General features: G+C 41.0%; 1 protein-coding gene across 6 annotated transcripts in view; it reads left to right on the top strand.

The window, feature by feature from the left end:
- Positions 1–18,167, top strand: part of PALLD (palladin, cytoskeletal associated protein) — a 428,477-nt gene that overhangs the window by 329,294 nt on the left and 81,016 nt on the right. The window contains exon 1 of one of the 6 annotated variants that reach the window (XM_035022737.1): positions 13,466–13,595. The exons of the other annotated variants lie outside the window; for them this stretch is intronic. The gene's annotated coding sequence lies outside the window, so the exon portion shown is untranslated. Of the gene's footprint in view, positions 1–13,465; positions 13,596–18,167 lie in introns of those variants that run through there. 6 annotated transcript variants of the gene reach the window in all.

Genomic DNA, 18,167 nt, shown 5'->3' with positions numbered 1-18,167 from the left:
TCTCTGTCTCTCATTCGCTCTGTCTCAAATAAATAAAAAATAAATAAATAAATAAATAAATAAATAAGAAAGTATCAGAACACTGCTTAAGAGGAAATAGAGGAATTTGATAGCTGACCAGAGGGCAGAAATGGGGAACACCACAGCACACAGACTGACCACTGTATCAAGGTGATCTTAGAATGCAGTACAACCTGTTTCCAAAAATAGCCACTCCTTTTAAATTTAGATATAAACCCTATTTAATAAGCCACCGTTATTATCACCCTCTTCAGGAAGATGTCATCATCCCAAGAAAATGTTTATCATCACTAACAAAGAATTGAATTCTTAAAAAAAAAAAAAAAGGCAATTTAGCAATAAACGTCAAGAGTTATACAAACAACATTTGACCCCAAAGTTATACTTCTCAGCATTTGCCCTGAGGAAATAATTCAAAGAGGAAAAATGTATAAGCCTGAAAATGTTCACTATGGCATTTTTAAAAAGGTTTATTTACTTACTTATTTTAGACAGAGAGAGCACGGTAGGGAGGAGCCGGAGGGATAGGGAGAGGGAGAGAATCTCAAGCAGATCCTCTCTGAACACGGAGCCCCACGTGGGGCTGGATCTCACAACCCTGAGATCGTGACCTGAGCTGAAACCAAGAGTTGGACACTCAGCTGAGCCACCCAGGCACCCCACTGTAGCATTTCTTTTTACAATGTCAAAAGAAAGAAACTTAAGAGCCAAAGAACACAGAATGTTGGTCCTCTTGTCTTAATTAATGAAATATTATGCAGCCTCTAAAACTAGTAATGATAAGGCTGTGAAAACAAAAACATTAATGATAGTATAGTGATGCTGAAAATTTAGCTTATAAAATTGTACACTCCTTGTGTAGCTATGCTTTGAAGACTGGAAAAGACTGTGGAAAAAATAATAGTGCTGGTGATTATGATTATGGATACATTTTCTGTTGCTTTTGTTAGTTGTATGTTTCCATAATAAACACTTTTTTAAAAAAAATGAGAAAAAAAACTAAGAGGCAGCTTCCAGGGTGAAAAAGAACTGAGCCTTCAGAGTTTATCTATGTAGCAAATGTAAATCACGGAGTTCAGTTTGCATAATGATACTGTACCAAAGTTGGTGATTTAGGGAACTGCTTTATTTACTGACTTGGTATGTCAGTTATTTGCAACATAGCAAAGCCAGCTGTATTTCTCTGAGAGAGAAGCAGATACAATATAACTGCAGAGGCTGCTGGGCCATTTCTCCCCGATCTCTCCAGAATAGCTCTGATTAATATGAAGTAACCAGAAGCTGGCAGAGTTAGTCCAGGATTCAGAAGTGTCACCAGCAGGGCTCCATTTGAAAGAGGAAAAGATACTGGATCCACCCACACAGGGATCTCCTTTTCAAAGCGCTCAATGGCACCTGGTAGCAAACGTTGGCATTGAGAGCTCAGAATTCTCATCTCTGCCCTCAGAGCAGTTCGTTTCATCTTTCAGTGCTTCACTTTTGATCCCTCTGCTACTGAAAATAATTATAAAGACTTCCAAGTGTCTAGGAAGTACTTTACATAAAGCAGCTCATTTGAATTATTTACAGGAAAAAGTTAATTGAGACTTAGAACAATGCACAAATTATTTATATACCCAGGTGTCAAAAAGCAGAGAAGCAAAGAAATCTGTCTTTGTAGAATTTCCTGTGATGATTTATAATAACTGTATAATAATTATAGATGTTAGCTGTAATCTCATCCAACTCCCTATAGTGCAGATTTGAAAATTGAAAATACAGGACTTGAAGTGAATTGTGCAAGATCTAAGTGAGTTATGATGGAGCCAACTCGTTTGTGGAATATAGTATTTAAGTCCCTAATGGCTGTTTTTCTGTCAAGTCTCTATTGCCCTTCCCTTCTTGTTCTTTTCCTGTGGTGAACTTAAGTGGCACTTCCATCAGTCTTGTTTTGATAGACTAAGAGTTTAAAAGAGCTTTAATCTATATTCCTGACTTAGTCAAGGTGGTACCTTAACAGTTTGCTTCATCTGGTTACTTATTTGGAATATAAACTCCTTGATGGCTCCATGTGGCCATGTTGCTCAGTAATGACAATAGAAATTGCTAAACTGTTGGCAACAATACCACATGCACTGGGCCACATAATTTACAACAGCTCGGTGAACCCTCACAGCAACTCCATGAGGTGTGTAGCATTATTTCCATTTTACAGAGGAGGAAACTGAGGCACAGAGAGATTGAATAAGTTATCCAAAAACATCCACCTAGCAGGTGACAAAGTTGGGATTCAGACCCAAAGCATGAGCTCTTAAATATGAAATCGTATGACTTCAGTGAAAGTTTTTGAGGATACACTTAAAGACCCACAAGCAGGTTACAGTTATCTTCAAAATATCCAAAGGCTCAGTTGGTTAAGCTTCTGCCTTCGGCTCAGGTCATGATCTCCTGGTCCTGGGATTGAGCCCCGCATCCGGCTCCCTGCTCACTGGGGAGTCTGCTTCTCCCTCTGCCTACCCGCCCCCCTCCACCCCGCTCATGCTTGCATGCTCTCTCTCTCAAATAAAGAAATAAAATATTTTTAAAAAAAATATCCAAAGGTGAAGGAACTTCCACTTTAATTCAGAAAATAAAACTCTGGGCTTCCAGAAGCCAGGTATTGAAGTGGCAATTTGTCAGTTTGAATATGATAGTTACAGAGCTCCAGAAATTACCTGCATGAATAAAACTTTGGAAGTAGACATATAAAATTTGAAATATTTGAAATCAATGAAGGAATCTAATGATACTGTTCTTATATATTAAGTGAGGATCTCAATTTAAATTGTTAAACAGAACTGAATGTCTCTTCCTTTTCTTGGGTTATGGGTCCTGCCACATCAATGGGAAGAAAGATTGGGCAGGTCAAATGCTCTGCTTGTGTACAACATCCAGACTCCAAGAATAGCAGACATAAAGCTACACCCAGAATAATCTATTCTGTAACTTACAGGATGGGAGTGGGGATCCACGTGGGGGGAGCTCCAGCCCTCTGCTGTGGCTTTCTCAAGTCTTCAACTGTCTGGAGTATTTCATTGAATCTGTTATAGAAGGAATAATTCAAAGGAGTTACTTTGACTCATTCTATACCCCTCCCCAAATTAGTGTAAAATGGACCAGAAAGCTTCATCTTAAATTAAATTTGCGTGTTTGAAGCCATATATCTAGAAACATACAGTGCTAAAGGTAAAGCTGGAGATGGAAATCCTAAAGCAGACCCTCAGCCAGACATCATCTGGTGAATTGAGTTGATTACCTAATTTGTTCTCGACCCCTTTCTAACTTAGCTTAAAACCATGACATACAAAGTTTTTTGGTCATTTATCCTTGTTAGAAAGATATTTTGTATGCATGTATGTGTGTGAGTGTATATGTTGTATATATACACAAATATGTATGTATATGTATATTTCATATATACAAACATGAAATATATACATGTATTATGACATATTATAAAATATACACAAAGAAAAGTTTAAAGAAAAGGTTTTAGTATTTTTCTCACTTTTCAATGGATTATCATTGAAAACCACTGCTCTGTGTGATACCCCAATACCCATTTGAAGAGTTGCCACCAAAGTCCTACACCCCCAGGTCGGGTGGGTTGGCCTTAGGTCTGATCTTAGAACCGTCTAGCTGAAGAGAACATTAGTGATCATGCAGTTCAGCCTCTTCAGTGAACAGATGAAGAGACCATGAGACTAAGGGACTTTTGCCCAAATGCCTCATTTCCGAGGAGTTAGGACCTGATGAGATAATTTATTCTATTGAAAGTCTGGTATACTTGAAATTTGTTAAAATGATAGATCTTAAGTGGTCTTACCTCCTCCCCCCCGCCACACACACATACATACAAATAGTACCTGTGTGAGGTGATGTTCATTAGTTTGAGTGTGGTAATCATTACACAAGGTATACTTCTGTCAAAACACTATATTGTAATCCAATAAGGGGCTAATACCCAAAATATATAAAGAGTGAATACAACTCAGCACCAAAAAAACAATCCAATTGAAAAATAGGTAGAAGACCTGACTAGATATTTTTCCAGGGACGACATACAGAGGGCCCACAGACACATGAGAAGATGCTCAACATCACTAAACATCAGAGAAATGCAAATCAAAACCACAGTGAGATATCACCTACACCTGTCAGAATGGCCAAAATAAAAAGGCAAGAAATAACAAGTGTTGAGGATGTGGAGAAAAAGGATCCCTCATGCACTGGTGGTAGAAATGTAAATTGGTGCAGCCACTGTGGAAAACAGTGCGACGTTCCTCAAAAAGTAAAAATAGAAATACCATATGATCCAATAATTCCACTACTGAGTATTTACCCAGAGAAAACAAAAACACTAATTCAAAAAGATATATGTACCCCTATGTTTATTACAGTATTGTTTATAATAGCCAAGATAAGGAAGCAAACCCAAGTGTCCATCAATAGACAAATGGATAAGGACTGGATAGGGAGGATGAATGTGGACACACACACACGATGGAATATTATGGTGCTGTTAAAAAAAGACGAGGTTGTGCCATTTGTGACAACATGGATGGACCTAGAGGGTATTATGCTAAGTGAACTAAGTCAGACAAAGAAAAATACCATATGATTTCGCTTATATGTGGAATCTAAAAAAACAAAACAAATAAAACCAGAAATAGGCTTATAAATACAGAGAACAAACTGATGGTTGCCAGAGGGGAAGGGGTGGGGGATGGGCAAAATGGGTGAAGGGGAGTGGGAATACAGGCTTCCCGTTATGGAATGAATAAGTCACAGGAATAAAAGGCACAGCATAGGGAATACAATCAGTGGTATTGTAATAGCACTGTATGATGACACATGGGAGCTACACTTGGGGTGAGCATAGCATAACATATAGAGAAGTTGAATCTCTATGTTGTACATCTGAAACTAATGTAACATTGTGTCAACTATACAACTCAAATTTGAATTTTTTTTAAAATCACCGTGTTGTATACCTTAAATATATAGAATTATTTGTTTATCAATCATAGGTCAGCGAAGCTGGGAAAAAAAAAATCCGTTTTCAAAAAGTAAGTCTGAGTAGATACATAATAACAACGAACTGAGTTTAGCCATTGTTTTACCAAATAGCGGAGCTTTTTTGGTAGCAAAAGAACTCTTTTCTTACCATGAACAAGTTGAAATTGTAAAAGAACTCCTTAGGAACTTAAGAAGTGAAAGGTAGAACATTTTGCAGAGGATAGCTGAGTGACACCAGATCAACAGAAGCTCTGGGCAAAGGGGCTGTATAAATGGGGGCGTGGGTAACCCAGGGAAGTATTAGGAGCTACTTGCTAGCTTGGAATCACGTCCTGCGTGATCCTGAGTTAGCATCATGATCAACCTGATGCTAACTTATTCTTCAGACACAAGTCCAACTTCTAAGCGCTTGAGGGATTTTTGTTAAGCCTTTTAAGGGTATCCAAATGAATTAACTATTGTGCTTCACCTACGCTCCAGTAATTCACGTTCAGTGGGCAGTTTTATTTTCCCAGATGTGCAGTTTGTTCACAGGGGAGTTATGAGTAATTAACTCGTAAAAGAAATGTCCAAGTGAGTGAACAACTGCAAAGCACCTGTTGTTAACAGCTGATTTTGTCTCCTCGCTTAGATTATAAAGAGCTTGAGAATGTGAGACTGTGTTCTTTTAAAACCTGGTGACACCTACTGATGTAGGTTCGCACAGAAGACACCGTGAATAGAGACTAAGTGGTAGAGTTTGTCTTTATGGCTCATGAAAGCAAAGTGTCAAGGGTTCAGACAAACATCAGCTACCTAAGATTAGAGCTACATTATGACCTTCATGGGCCCTAGGCATTTTTGCCTTTGTGTGTCCCTTTCTCCATTAAAAAAAAAAGTTAGAATTATATTTTATAACTGCATTGGTATAGAGATGCATATAATCCCGGTTAGATTCATTATTATACAGTCATCATTATAATATTTATTCACTTTTTCCTTCTGAGTATAAAAATGTTTCAAATAAAAAGTTTTTTTCTGGGCTGCCCAAAGTATTGTGGGCACTAGCCATTGTACCTACAGTGCCTAGTGACAAATTGGCCCCTCCAAGGATTATGGACACAGGCACTGCATAAATCACAAATGGCCTCATCTATTTTTACCCTCATTGTAATAAAGAACATTGCTAATCCCTTTTAACTTCCTCTCTTTTTCTTGATGCTTCTCTCTGAGCAACAGGTGGTTCAAGGATCAGCAATCCCCTTCTCCTTAAGTAACACCACGTGGCCTCGAATAGCTGGTGGGGTGCGGGCCCTTCCCGCCCCCGCCCCCAGCATGCTAGGGCTGTTCATGCAGGGTCTTTTGGCCATATTGTGTTGACTCTGGGGCAGGTAACTGAATCCAAAATTAATTCCTCTGTGATGCCAAAAGACTGTGCCTTTGTTCTCCAAAATGGAGTCAACTTGAGAGGATAATTTTTGTCAGACCAGTTTATCCATTGCCAGGACAGAAGCTTTCGTTAAGTGTCATACAAACAAACAAGGGAACAATGACACCAAAGTTATGTCAGGCTTCTCCTTGTGCCACCCACAAGTGAAGACTGAATAATGTTACCACCTATAAACTAATGAACTAAATGCAACTGTGGCGCTAAAACGTGTATATACCTGTTGCTAATAAATTAATCTCTAATGAAGCTTTTTAAAAATTGAGATAACGATTTGCAGAGGGTTTGGTTTTCAGCGAGTAAGACTGAATTTAGTCTTTACGATTACTGTCTTTCTTGAATTAAAAACTTTACTTTCTGAATCTTAACTTTGTCCGCTTTGCACAGAAATTACACTTTTTAAACTGGGGCTCAAAGCTCCGATTTCCCTCAGTTCAGTTTTTTCTCTTTGAACTTTATTCATGTGCCATTTTTCATTAAAATTCGTTACATATAATAAAAGACGTGGCCATTTGAAAACATTTATAGGCCACTGGCTTTTCTGAATATAGCAGATTGAACCAAAGTTTAATTCGAAAAGGCCCTTGATTTTCATCCCAATCAAGTGGCCAAATTGCCTCCGAATCATTTAACTTTGTCTTAGGTTACTAAAAACAAATAGACAAATATGATATGCTGATATAAGAATAATGATCTCAGTTCTTTGGGACAATAGGACTCTTATTCACGTCTAATGAACTCATGCATAAAAATCTTGATTTTTATCTCTTGAAATCTAGTGCTTCATTGTGTCAGGGGTGACATAGTATAACTTATTTAATGGGCCCATCACAGGCAGTACCAATATTGCTAAGTCAGTTGTTTTAACTGTCAATCATATAAGCTGTATGTCAGATAAATTAATTCTTTTAATTACTGTTACCAAATATTTCCTCTTACGAGTTTTAGGATCTACATTCAGGGAATTTTCCATTGTGAAATGCATCTATTAAGTTTCTGTTTTAAAAGAAAATTTAATTAGAATATTGTCTCATTCCCTTTCCATACTAGAGTCTCGGTTAGCACATTTGACTGTGTCAAAGACATACACTATGAAATAATCTCCACAATTCTCTTAGTAGGTGGATATCTCTGCTAGCAAACTTTTCATCACTGCACCCAAGCAAATCCCTGTGTATTTCCCTAATGAGAGAAATTAAGTAATTTAGAGAACGTAATCCTATTAATTTGAACCAGAGGATTAGTTTATTACTTCAAGGGAATGGATGCTTAAGTTCAGGATGTAAAGGATTTGGTAGAGGGAAGATTTCAGAGTTAGGGAAAATAGGCTGAAATCCCTCCTCCTTGTAAATGCGGTCTCCTCTCTGTATCCATCCTGTTGGAGTCCACCGTTTCCTGTGCATTTAAATCCTCATTCTGAGAAAGGCACTGCAAACCCATGGCAGCTCCAGTACCGAGGTGAGGTAGTTTCACTTCCTGTATTTCTGGGCGTGACAATGGAATAATGGCTGGTCTGTGTGTTTTGGAAGCGTCCAGAGCCGTCTATATGAAGTGCAACACAGGATTCCTTATTCTGGTGTCATCAGAGGCAATAGTATTAAGAGAATCCACGGACAAAGTTCTGTCACCTCACCCATAACCTCATGAATTGCCATTGCGATTAATCTAAAATATTGAAAATGTGTAATCCTAAACTGATGGTGTCATATTTATCTATTATCAGTCACTATATTTGTAAGACACAGCTGAAGGTTTTTCTTAGGCAGGATGAAGTTAAACTAACCAGTCAACTGATAACAGTATTTCCCCATTTACTCAGGAGAATTGCATAAAAGGCAAATTCCTCCTTTTAACTATGCCTTTTCAGTAATCCACGTGGAATCTGTGGATGATTCCATCAGAGCCAGCATAACTCATTTGATTTGGAAAAGGATACTCAATAATGAGTCAGATTCTTCTGTGGATGAAGCAGGACATGTTCAGAAACTGCCTTAACTATTTCAGGTCAAACAGACACTGTGTAGAATAAAACTTGCAATAATAAATTACTGATTTATTGATGGATATCTTAGTGTCCTGAGACTGTTAATAGACTTAGCATAAATATATCCTTTTCAGTCCAAATTTATAGTCTCTGGACTTTGGGTCCTGGAGTTAACAATGTATGTCATTGTTCCTCCACTTGCCCTCTCTGTGTCCTCGGATAAGTTGCCTAACCTCTCTGTGCCCATCTTCCTCCTCCATGAAGGGGGGCAGGGCAGTAACAACCATACTTCCCCATGGGTCGTCGAGGAAGATAAACTAGGAGAATGCATGTGAAGTAATGGACATAGTGTCAGCACAAAGTAAAGTACAGATTACTGTTTTTTACTCTGTTCCTAACTAAATACTGTATTGTGTAAAACACATTCCTGAGATACTATAAGGTTATAAATGCACACGTTAAAAGGGGAAGAAAACCAGCCTCCGCCTTCTCCATATCCAACACCACGTGAGGCACTGCGCAGGCAGCCTCTCCCTTCATCGGCTCCGCGGTAATCCCAGCTAAATTCCTTGACCTCCATTTTACAGATGAGAAAACAGAAGCTCTAGGAGTTTAAGATCATGGCGACAGCCTTTGATTGACCCCAGTCTGTGTGGCTCTAAAGCCTCCCTTTTCAGGATACCCGGCTGCTAGCTGATCTCGGAAGGCCCCTGATGGCTCCGACTCCGTGATTCCGCTGGAGCGGCACGGAGGCTCAGGGCTTACTCTGCTCTCACGAACGCCGTCTGTTCTGTTGTTTGCAAGTTCGTGATCTTTTTCTACGTTCCACAACCGCAGACCCTCTGGGTGTCATGTTCCCTCTCATGTACTATTTTATGTCCATTGGGTTCTAGTCACATTTAACACAAGCACAAGCAGTCCATTTCTTTCCTCCTTAGCCTTTCTCCCTGCTCTTAATAAAAAGTTATGTACAAAGGGCGCCTGGGTGGCTCAGTCGGTTAAGCGACTGCCTTCGGCTCAGGTCATGATCCTGGAGTCCCAGGATCGAGTCCCACATCGGGCTCCCTGCTCAGCAAGGAGCTTGCTTCTCCCTCTGACCCTCCCCCCTCATGTGCTCTCTCTCTCATTCTCTCTCTCAAATAAATAAATAAATAAAATCTTAAAAAAAAAAAAAGTTATGTACAAACCAAAGAGCCAGAAAGTTATCTTGGCCAGTGGAATACATTAATTTGTTTTTATGTTGAAACTATGAATTGTCCTTGGAGGTTTGCCCTGTACCTCCTCCCCTAATAGTCTGTATTCATGATCACATAATGCACAGTGTTTAGCCTCTTGAGAAGACACACATTTTCATTTTTAAAAATTTCTTATTTTGTTAAAATAATTTGGTAGTTAATATGGAAACAAATGTGTGTCCTAGAAAATGCTGCAATTAATTAGAAAGGGTCCACATTCAAAGTGGTCCAAGATTTTTTTAAAGGGCTCATTTTTAAAATGAATAGAATAAAAAGTTGATCTTAAGCATTCTCCCAGAAACATTTTCCCAATAATATTAATTGGAACCAATATCAGATAAAATCTGTAATTGCTGTACTATTTTCCTAGTCTCGTTCTTAGAGCTGGCTGAATGGAGTTGGGAACCCTTGCAAAAGTAGTATCTATAAGAAAGAAATGGTCCATTCAGCCAAGATTTTTACCTTTTAAAAATATAGCAAGAGCTACATCAACAAATTTTTTTAAATCGTATCAAAGCACCGGAAATGAATGGAATATTCATTCCCTTATTCCCATATTCCCTTATACTGAATTGATATCAGAACATATTGTACACACTATTGATCACTCCGGGAGAATGTGTAACAAAAGCCACCTTATAGAAAATGTGCCAACCCCAAAGCCAAGAGTTAAGAAAATCTCAAGTTTTTGGTAATTTTCATTAAAATACTATTTTAAGCAAAATGCCTGAAGATTTACTAACATTCTTTTATTGCTACATGTAAATGAAAGGAACGAGAATACAGAATTTGGCCTTAATTTATAGGTTAGACAAGCATGACTGAACCATGTAGAGCTGTGGTGGTAGTGTTTTGAATGGACATTTGGTGCGAGGTTATTGCTTTGCTAATACTATCCATTTATAAAGTATTGTTCCCTCTGCTGAGCACATCTGAGATAAGTGCTGTGTAGTACCTGTCAGCAGTTATATCTGTAGATCTCTATATAATCTATGATTTGGCTGCACTGCCAAGATCTTGTTTGCTCAGTGAACACCATTTGTTTTTAGTTGTCTTTTGTTCTTTTTAGTTTTTAACCACCTATGTCTCACCTTTTTCACTTGAGAGAAGATGCAAAACATGTAAAGGAATGGCTTTAAGGATTACCTTCACCCATTCCACCTGTCTTCCCAAACAACCAGACCCTTGAGCAAGCTATTTCATCTCCAATTAAATTTGTATGTCGGAAGCCATAGGTCTGTGAGCCAAAGTGTGCCAGAAGTGAAGCTAGAGTCAAGAGTCCTAAAACAAAACACTTTAAGTCCTAAATGCCAAACACTCCCAGGGAGGCCAGAGGGAATCCCAAAAGTGCAGCCCCTGGTCAAGTAAAAGTCGATTGCATGTTTGTTCTCTACCCCTTTCATCTTCCCTTAAAACCATAGAACTCTTTTAAGTTTCAGCTAAGGGAGAATGAAGGAAAAAAAATCTAAAGAGGAGGTTGTTGATCAGAATCCTCAGTGAGTATGAGAGGATGAAGTGTTCTTTTCAGGCTTGGCAGAAATTCCTATCAGTGCTTCTACTGATAATAGTTTTCACAATTCTGGAACTTGCCAAAGTGATAGCTAAGATGTATCCACGCCTCCCACACTTCATGCATAAAAAGTTTAAAAGTTGAAAGCATTGGCATATTCAGTGTTTTGTACCAGTTCCTTAAATCCTCCTGGATTTGCGCTCGGAGAAAGGAAAACTGATCCACACAAATGCTGCTTTCTGGGCTTCTATAGACAGAATAAGGCAGAGATGGCAGATCCTAAGGGGTCATCCTTCTTTTGCTGCCTCTTGAGAGTGAAGGAATTGGATGTTTTCTTGCAGATAATCAACCCATCTGTTCCACCCTACGAACCCTCCCACGGTGAGTAAACATGTACGTTGTTAGGAACCCATGCTTATCTAATTTATTCCTTCTGTGTTCATGTTGAGAATGGACTCCGAAATCATAAAATTACAAAATTTAAGAGCCGAAACATTAAAATTCATCAAAGTAATCCCATTATTGTGGAAATAAGAAAACCCTAGAGTTCCACAGTTAAGGACACAGATTCCTAAATTCTAACTCTCATTTTAGAATTCTTTCTTCACTTCACACTGCAGCCTGCAAGAAAATCCTGTGATACGCCAAGTGATGTCATTGCTGCTGCCCTAATGGCCATTTGACATGGGGATGAGCAAACTAAAAAGTCAAAGGCAAAGTTTAACAGTGAAATACTGAGTTTTTTACCTGCTTGTCCTCTTGTGTTATGCCTAGAAAGATGACTACAGTCTATTACAGGTTTAAAAAAAAAGTGGGTTAGAGAATCATTGTAAATGATGATCTAATCTCTGTTTTATTATGTGTTTAAATACACACACGAAAGTCTGGAAGGGAAGACTGTAGGCTGTTAACAATGTTTATCTCTGGTAAAGTTACAGGGAAACATCCACTTTGGGTTTATTTGAATATTTTATAGACATCATTTTACATTTACAAATAAAGATATTTCAGAGAGAGAGTATCTGGTTCAGGGCTGTGAACCTAGAAACGCTATTGTTCAGTATTAATTAAGGTAGGGATAAAATTGCTAAATAATTTAAACATGTCCACTGGCTATTCACATCTAGTTGGCATTACTGGCATTTACTTGAAAGGGCCCTGGCACAACAGATGTTCTGTAAATGTTAGGTAACATTCATTCATTGATTTTATTGACAGTTTATTGTGTGTAAAAGAAATTTGGTCTCAGTGGTCAAGGAGCATACACTCCAGTAGTAACAGGACAGAAATAACCGTGGTAGTGTGCTAACCTAACCACAGGATTATGGACTCAAGGATTATGCAGAGTGAAGGTGTCCTTAGCTGAGCTGGTGCAAGGAAAAATTGCTGGTCTGGCTTTAGGGTTAGGCCCACAATAAATCACAAATTTTACATAGGAAATTAATTCAGGAATCAAAACGTCCATTTCCTACTCTAAAACACTCTACAGACATCCCCAGGTAGTAGGTTAAAACAAGTGACTCAGAGCCTCTTGTAGTTTATGACCAAAGAAAAAGACAAGATAGGGACCACGTTCCTAAAATGTTGCTACATCAGAACGAGTTACACTTCTTACCCTAAGGGCTCCTAAATTTAGTTATGCATTGATAGGCATAACAGAGTAAGCTAATTAATGGAAATCTAGAAATTATCCTCTTACTTTAAAAAAGGAGTGTACCGCAGGGTTTGCTGCACTTCCTTATTTAAATGCTGCGCATTCTGCATGTACCTGCAAATCCGGAGCACCCCAGTTAAATGTGAGTAGCCCGCAGGAACTGGACCCTCCCCCACCCAAGCCTCAGCTCCGCAGTTTCAGGCCTTCAGGGCTGCTACCATTCCGCCGCCGGCTTCCATTCCAGGCCCCAAGAATGTTGCCCTGGAGTCAGAGTCATTGAACGTTTCTTTTTAGTCTATAAAGGAAAAACACAGTCAAAAACGGGGGAGATCATGCTGCCCTGCAGCCAACATCTCCACAGGCCTAGAAATAAAAAGTTAAATTCTTTCCCACTACCAGTTCTTTCTAAAAGTTCGAGAAAGCCCGCCTCATCACTTGCTGCCCCACGAAGGGGCAGCGGAAAGATGCAAAGGGCGGAGCGCCGCACGAAGGAGGGGGCGGGAAGCCTTGGCTAACCTGGGGGCCGCTCGCTGCGGCTCGCACCACGCCTCCTTTGAGGACTCTTATTTTGAAGCACCGCGGACAGAAGCGTTTCAGAGACTCCCTGAGTCACGGAGCGGAGCGGCGCGGCTGGGTATATAGCGGCGGTACCTGCCTGTGGCCACAGCCCACTGAGTCCACAGGACTGGGAGTTAGAGAGCAGCGGGGGCGCGGCCTTGAGACCCGAGGTAGGCGCGGGGGGGTCGGCCCCTAGGCTGGTAGAAATGTATGAATTAAAGGGAGCGAAGGGTGTGGGGTGGGAGGCGAGCTGGGGGTGGGAGGGCATTAGAAGAGGATGAGGGGGTGCGGAGCGGGGAGGCCGAACAACTAAATGCAGAGTTTCTACCGGTGGAGGGTCCTCTCGCAGAGCCCCCTCCCTCCCCTTTGCCAGATCAGAGCAGGAACCGCTGAAAACAGTTCCAGATGGGAATTTTGTTTCATCTTAACAGGGTCGGGACTGGGGATGCTTTGCTGCCATGGATGATCCCTCCCTCTCTTGCAAACTTTTCTGACCCCATCCCTCACTTATGCGTGGCCCCGCTCACACGGGGATCAAACCTGTTGTGGAAGGGCAGAAAAAAACGAGGCTGGCAGAGATTTAAGGGATGAGGGGATGACTTCATTCCCTGGCAGGGGGTTGGGGGGAAGGGCCCATAGGGTCCATCCATCTGGAGCCAAACCAGGGCACTGCGCCCTTGCCTCTCCCCAACATCATCCTCCTTTCTTTGGGAGAATTTACCCCACTTTGGCGCCATTCAGAGAATGTTTGCTTGTCACTTGGGGGCTTTCCCCCACCAGGGTGCCGTGGTAGGCAGTTGTTAGGCTCATCTTGCAGGGCTTGCTGGTGAAGAGTTGGCGGGGGGGGGGGGGGGGGGGGGGGGGGGGGCCGCGGCCTCGCCCCCCCTGTCCCCGGGGGGTAGCTGCTGTGTTAGGGAGGGGGGGGGGAGCGGGCCCCTGGACGTGGCTGCAGACCTAGCGGCATGCACCCGCCACGGCGGAGCCAACGAGAAAGGATTGTGCGAACGGTCAGGCTGGCCCTCTGGTATGCTGTGTGTTCAGAAATCGGGGGCGCAGAGCTGGGGGCTGGACCCTGTAAGAAACGGACCCCACCCTGGGGCTGGGGGCTTCTCCCCTGCGTGCCTTATTTAACATTCGGGGAGGTTCTGTCCCGAATGGTAAGTGGTTCTCCAGAATGGAGAGTTTGGCCACTGGGGTCTGGCGTGAGGCTTGGGACTATTGCACTTGTCGGGGACTGCAGGGGGTGCACAGGCATCTTTCCACCCAGCAGAGCTGGGTCTTGCTCCAGTAGCAGGCCTGGACGAGCCTAGCCCAGTTGCTGGTCTGCAGGCGAAACACAGGATGGGTGTGCATTCTTCAGACTGGGGAGTCGCTAGAGCCCTGCGCTAGCTGGATCTACATTGTGATTTGCAGTCACAGAGAACTAGTATGAGAAAGGCAGAAGTGGACAGACCCAAGTTTCTGAGGCATGAAATAAAACACACTTCGGTTAACCAGCATTTGCGAAGCTTCCCGTCACCCCCTCTCCCGCCCCTCCCCCATCCTCTAGGCCCAGCATCGGTCTTACCAACTTTGGAAACTGCCAAGTTTTGCCTTTGAGGACACGTTCTTAGTTGTGTTATGAAGGCTCCTGTCAGAACTGTATCAACAATGGCCACTGAGGAAAAATTGTCCAGCTAATTGCCCAGGGGTTTTGGTTTGGTTTGCTTATGGAGCTCACAGTACAAAGGCATGTGCTATTTTTACATCCGCAAGGAAAGGGGATATTATTTTCAAGATCTGGCAGGCTGCGAATTATTGATAAGGGGTTTGTTTCTATTGATTGATAAAAGAGACGGTGTGAAGTATATGCACCCTTATGCCTTAGGGTGATTGCCTTATTGTACCTTGAACAATAAATGTATGATGATTAGGCAAGAGTTATATAATCAACAGATATTTCAACTAATTCCTAAGCTTTATTTTTATTCTATTTTATATAAAATAAGATTTATTGGCTACTTTTCTTTTTTTGTCTTTAGAATAAGGAGTGAGGTGGGTTGCCCAGTGCCCACACCACATCCATTAATAAGAAGCTAGGCAAGTACAGCAAATAACAAAACATGCCAGCATTCTAACCATCTCTTCAGCTGTGTGAAAACTTGATGATCTGAGTGAAGAGCATGGGTAGATGGTTGATAATAACATAGCTTTATTTGGGGGGACTGCTGGAATCCATGAATCATAATTTTGACAGCTGGTATGGCAAAGTAGCTCGCCTGCTTTAAATGGCGTAATAACTGCATATCCAGTCTGCCCCGGGTGAGGACGTTGACTGAGTAAACAACAGATAGATAAATGTCCTAGTTAGGGTAGCCCTGGTATGCTTCAGTATGTCTTTGTGGGCTCTAGAGTTTAGTTGACTTTTAAAACTTTTTAAGATAACAGACTGAAAGTTGAATGCCACTTACCACCATTGCACTGTGGTTGATCTCAAATACTTTATAGTATCGTCATCTCTGTAGAAGAGCTGTAGGGTTTGTACTACTTTGACAATAGTTGCTTCTTTTTATCCCCCAAAATACTATTTTCCCTAGACTATAATAATTCTTACACTCTACTATATTTGAAACAACTATGTATGACTGAAATACAAAGTATTTCCTGGAAATTATCAAGGAGTCCACACTGCTCAAGGTGCTAAAGACATTATTTCAAGAGGAAGTTATTAATTTGTTTGAACAATTGTTTGATTGTTACTCCCACTTTCCACAGTTTTTTCACAATCATTGGGTACTGTAAAAATGTGTATTAGACGCTATCTTTCTTTCTGTATATATTTCAACACATTTTTGCATCAAGACATATTGTGTTTTTTCAGTATTTATTTCAGAAGATCCAGGTAAACATTGGGTAATCAAAGTTCACTATGCTTCTCAAGTTGCCTACTATGCAGTATCTTGCAAAATAATTCTCTTTAAGGAGATGGGGAGTGGGGTAGACAGACACTAAATATACACTTTAAAAATTAAAGATATGTTGGAAGAGCACTAAACTCTTTGAAAGTGTTCCCAACGCATTAAATGTACTGGCTCATCCAAATAATATTCTTTTGAGACAGAACAAGAAATGGAACTCTACCAGATTTTAAAGAAAGGTGTAGGGAAGATAGGAGTCTTCATACAACGATCATACAAACATAAAATTGAAGCACTCAGTTCTCCCTAGTTCTGTGCCCCAGGTTTTTGGTTCTAGAAAATCCCTGTGAAATTGCACAAATTCAAGAGATTTTTTTGTTTTAACAGGAGAGTTTTGTCTCAGATTTTGTCAAAGGATAAAGAATCGGAGGTGGTAGACTAGAAAGGTTTCATCCAAGGAGATTTGATGAACAGAGAGCAGTAGCCCATTCTCCCGGGAAAGGCATGGAGAGAAGATGGAAGTAAGGAGGGCCTGAGGGGTAAGGGAGGGAGAAACATTCTGAAAAAACGAGTGGCCTCGACAGCTCTCTGCCCAACCCTATTGACTACTGAAGGCACAGACTTCTTCCTGAGCAGGAGGTCTTAGCTGTCTTACTGGTTACGTGCGTTAGGGTTACTGTGATATGGAACATAAGCCGTCCCAGTTAGGCGAGCCTGTCTCACGTGTGTATTTGGGATAAGGACTACAAGGAAACAAACTGAAAACGTGGGATGGTTAGTTAACGTCTGTCCTCGGTCTCCCACTGAATGTGCGTTGGCCCAACTGCCAAAGCTTCACCACTATGGTAAGCTAAGATGGTGATTTTTGCAGTTTGGCATGGACTTTTGGAAGGCGTAAAGGCTTATTTGATGGAAAAGATTTCCTCCTGACGGAGAAGCTGCCATTCGCAGACAAGGTGTGTCAGCCAGAAGAAATGAGCAAATAACCATTTTCTGGTTTCTGTTGGCAGAATGTTGCATTTTCCCCCTATGTAAGTGTTAAAAATAGATTCATAGGAAGAGACACAAAACCAAGTAAAAAGAATAAGACACTGAAGTTTCACCAGTGGGAGGGGAGAGAACTAACTTATGTTAAATAGCTCTCACTAACCAGGCTCTGCTGGATGTGTTGCATTCTTTTACCACACTTCGTTCTCACAGAATTCTCTGAGCTAGACCCAACACATTTCCTGGTATTCTAGAACTGGGATCAGGAATGCCATCCAAATAGAAATGAAGTACCGCTCGACCACCGTACTCTTCAGCTTGCTTCGACTCTTCACGACATTTGTGGTATCTTTGTGCAAGTGTCAACCTTACTGAGAATTAGCAGCCCTCACCTTTCAGATGGGTTGGATTCTGAATGTGGGTGCGTAAATTGGTTGCTGGGAACTCTGAACATACTTTTTCATTGAAATTAGGTCCCACTTTGTGGTTAGGTTCCCAGGACAGCCCAGAAATCATAGCTGAAATATTCTGCTTTATTAATAGTACCATAGAACCCAGCCACTATATATAACATGGTTTTTGTGGGAAAATGCACTCAGAGCTCCAGCTTGATTTTTTTTTAAGGCTTTTAATACCAGCAACAATGGCTAAAAGGACCCCACCTTCTCTTTTTTCCATTTAAACCCTGAAGGGAAAATAAAGGTACAGAGAGGTACATTTCCTTTCATACTCCCCTTATGCTAACAGAGACCCCACCCTGGAACTACAGAGCTATGGAAAGAGGGGATCCCAGCAGTAGCTGGCTTTGTGACAGCAGAGGGGGAAGAGAAGAAAGCAGAAAGGACCCAGGTAATAGGG

Source organism: Mirounga leonina, unplaced genomic scaffold (genome assembly GCF_011800145.1).
Source record: "Mirounga leonina isolate KUSES-001 unplaced genomic scaffold, KU_Mleo_1.0 Mir_176, whole genome shotgun sequence".
NCBI lineage: Eukaryota > Metazoa > Chordata > Mammalia > Carnivora > Phocidae > Mirounga > Mirounga leonina.
Note: the sequence above shows the minus strand (reverse complement) of the source record. Positions and strands in the feature narration are given on the sequence as shown.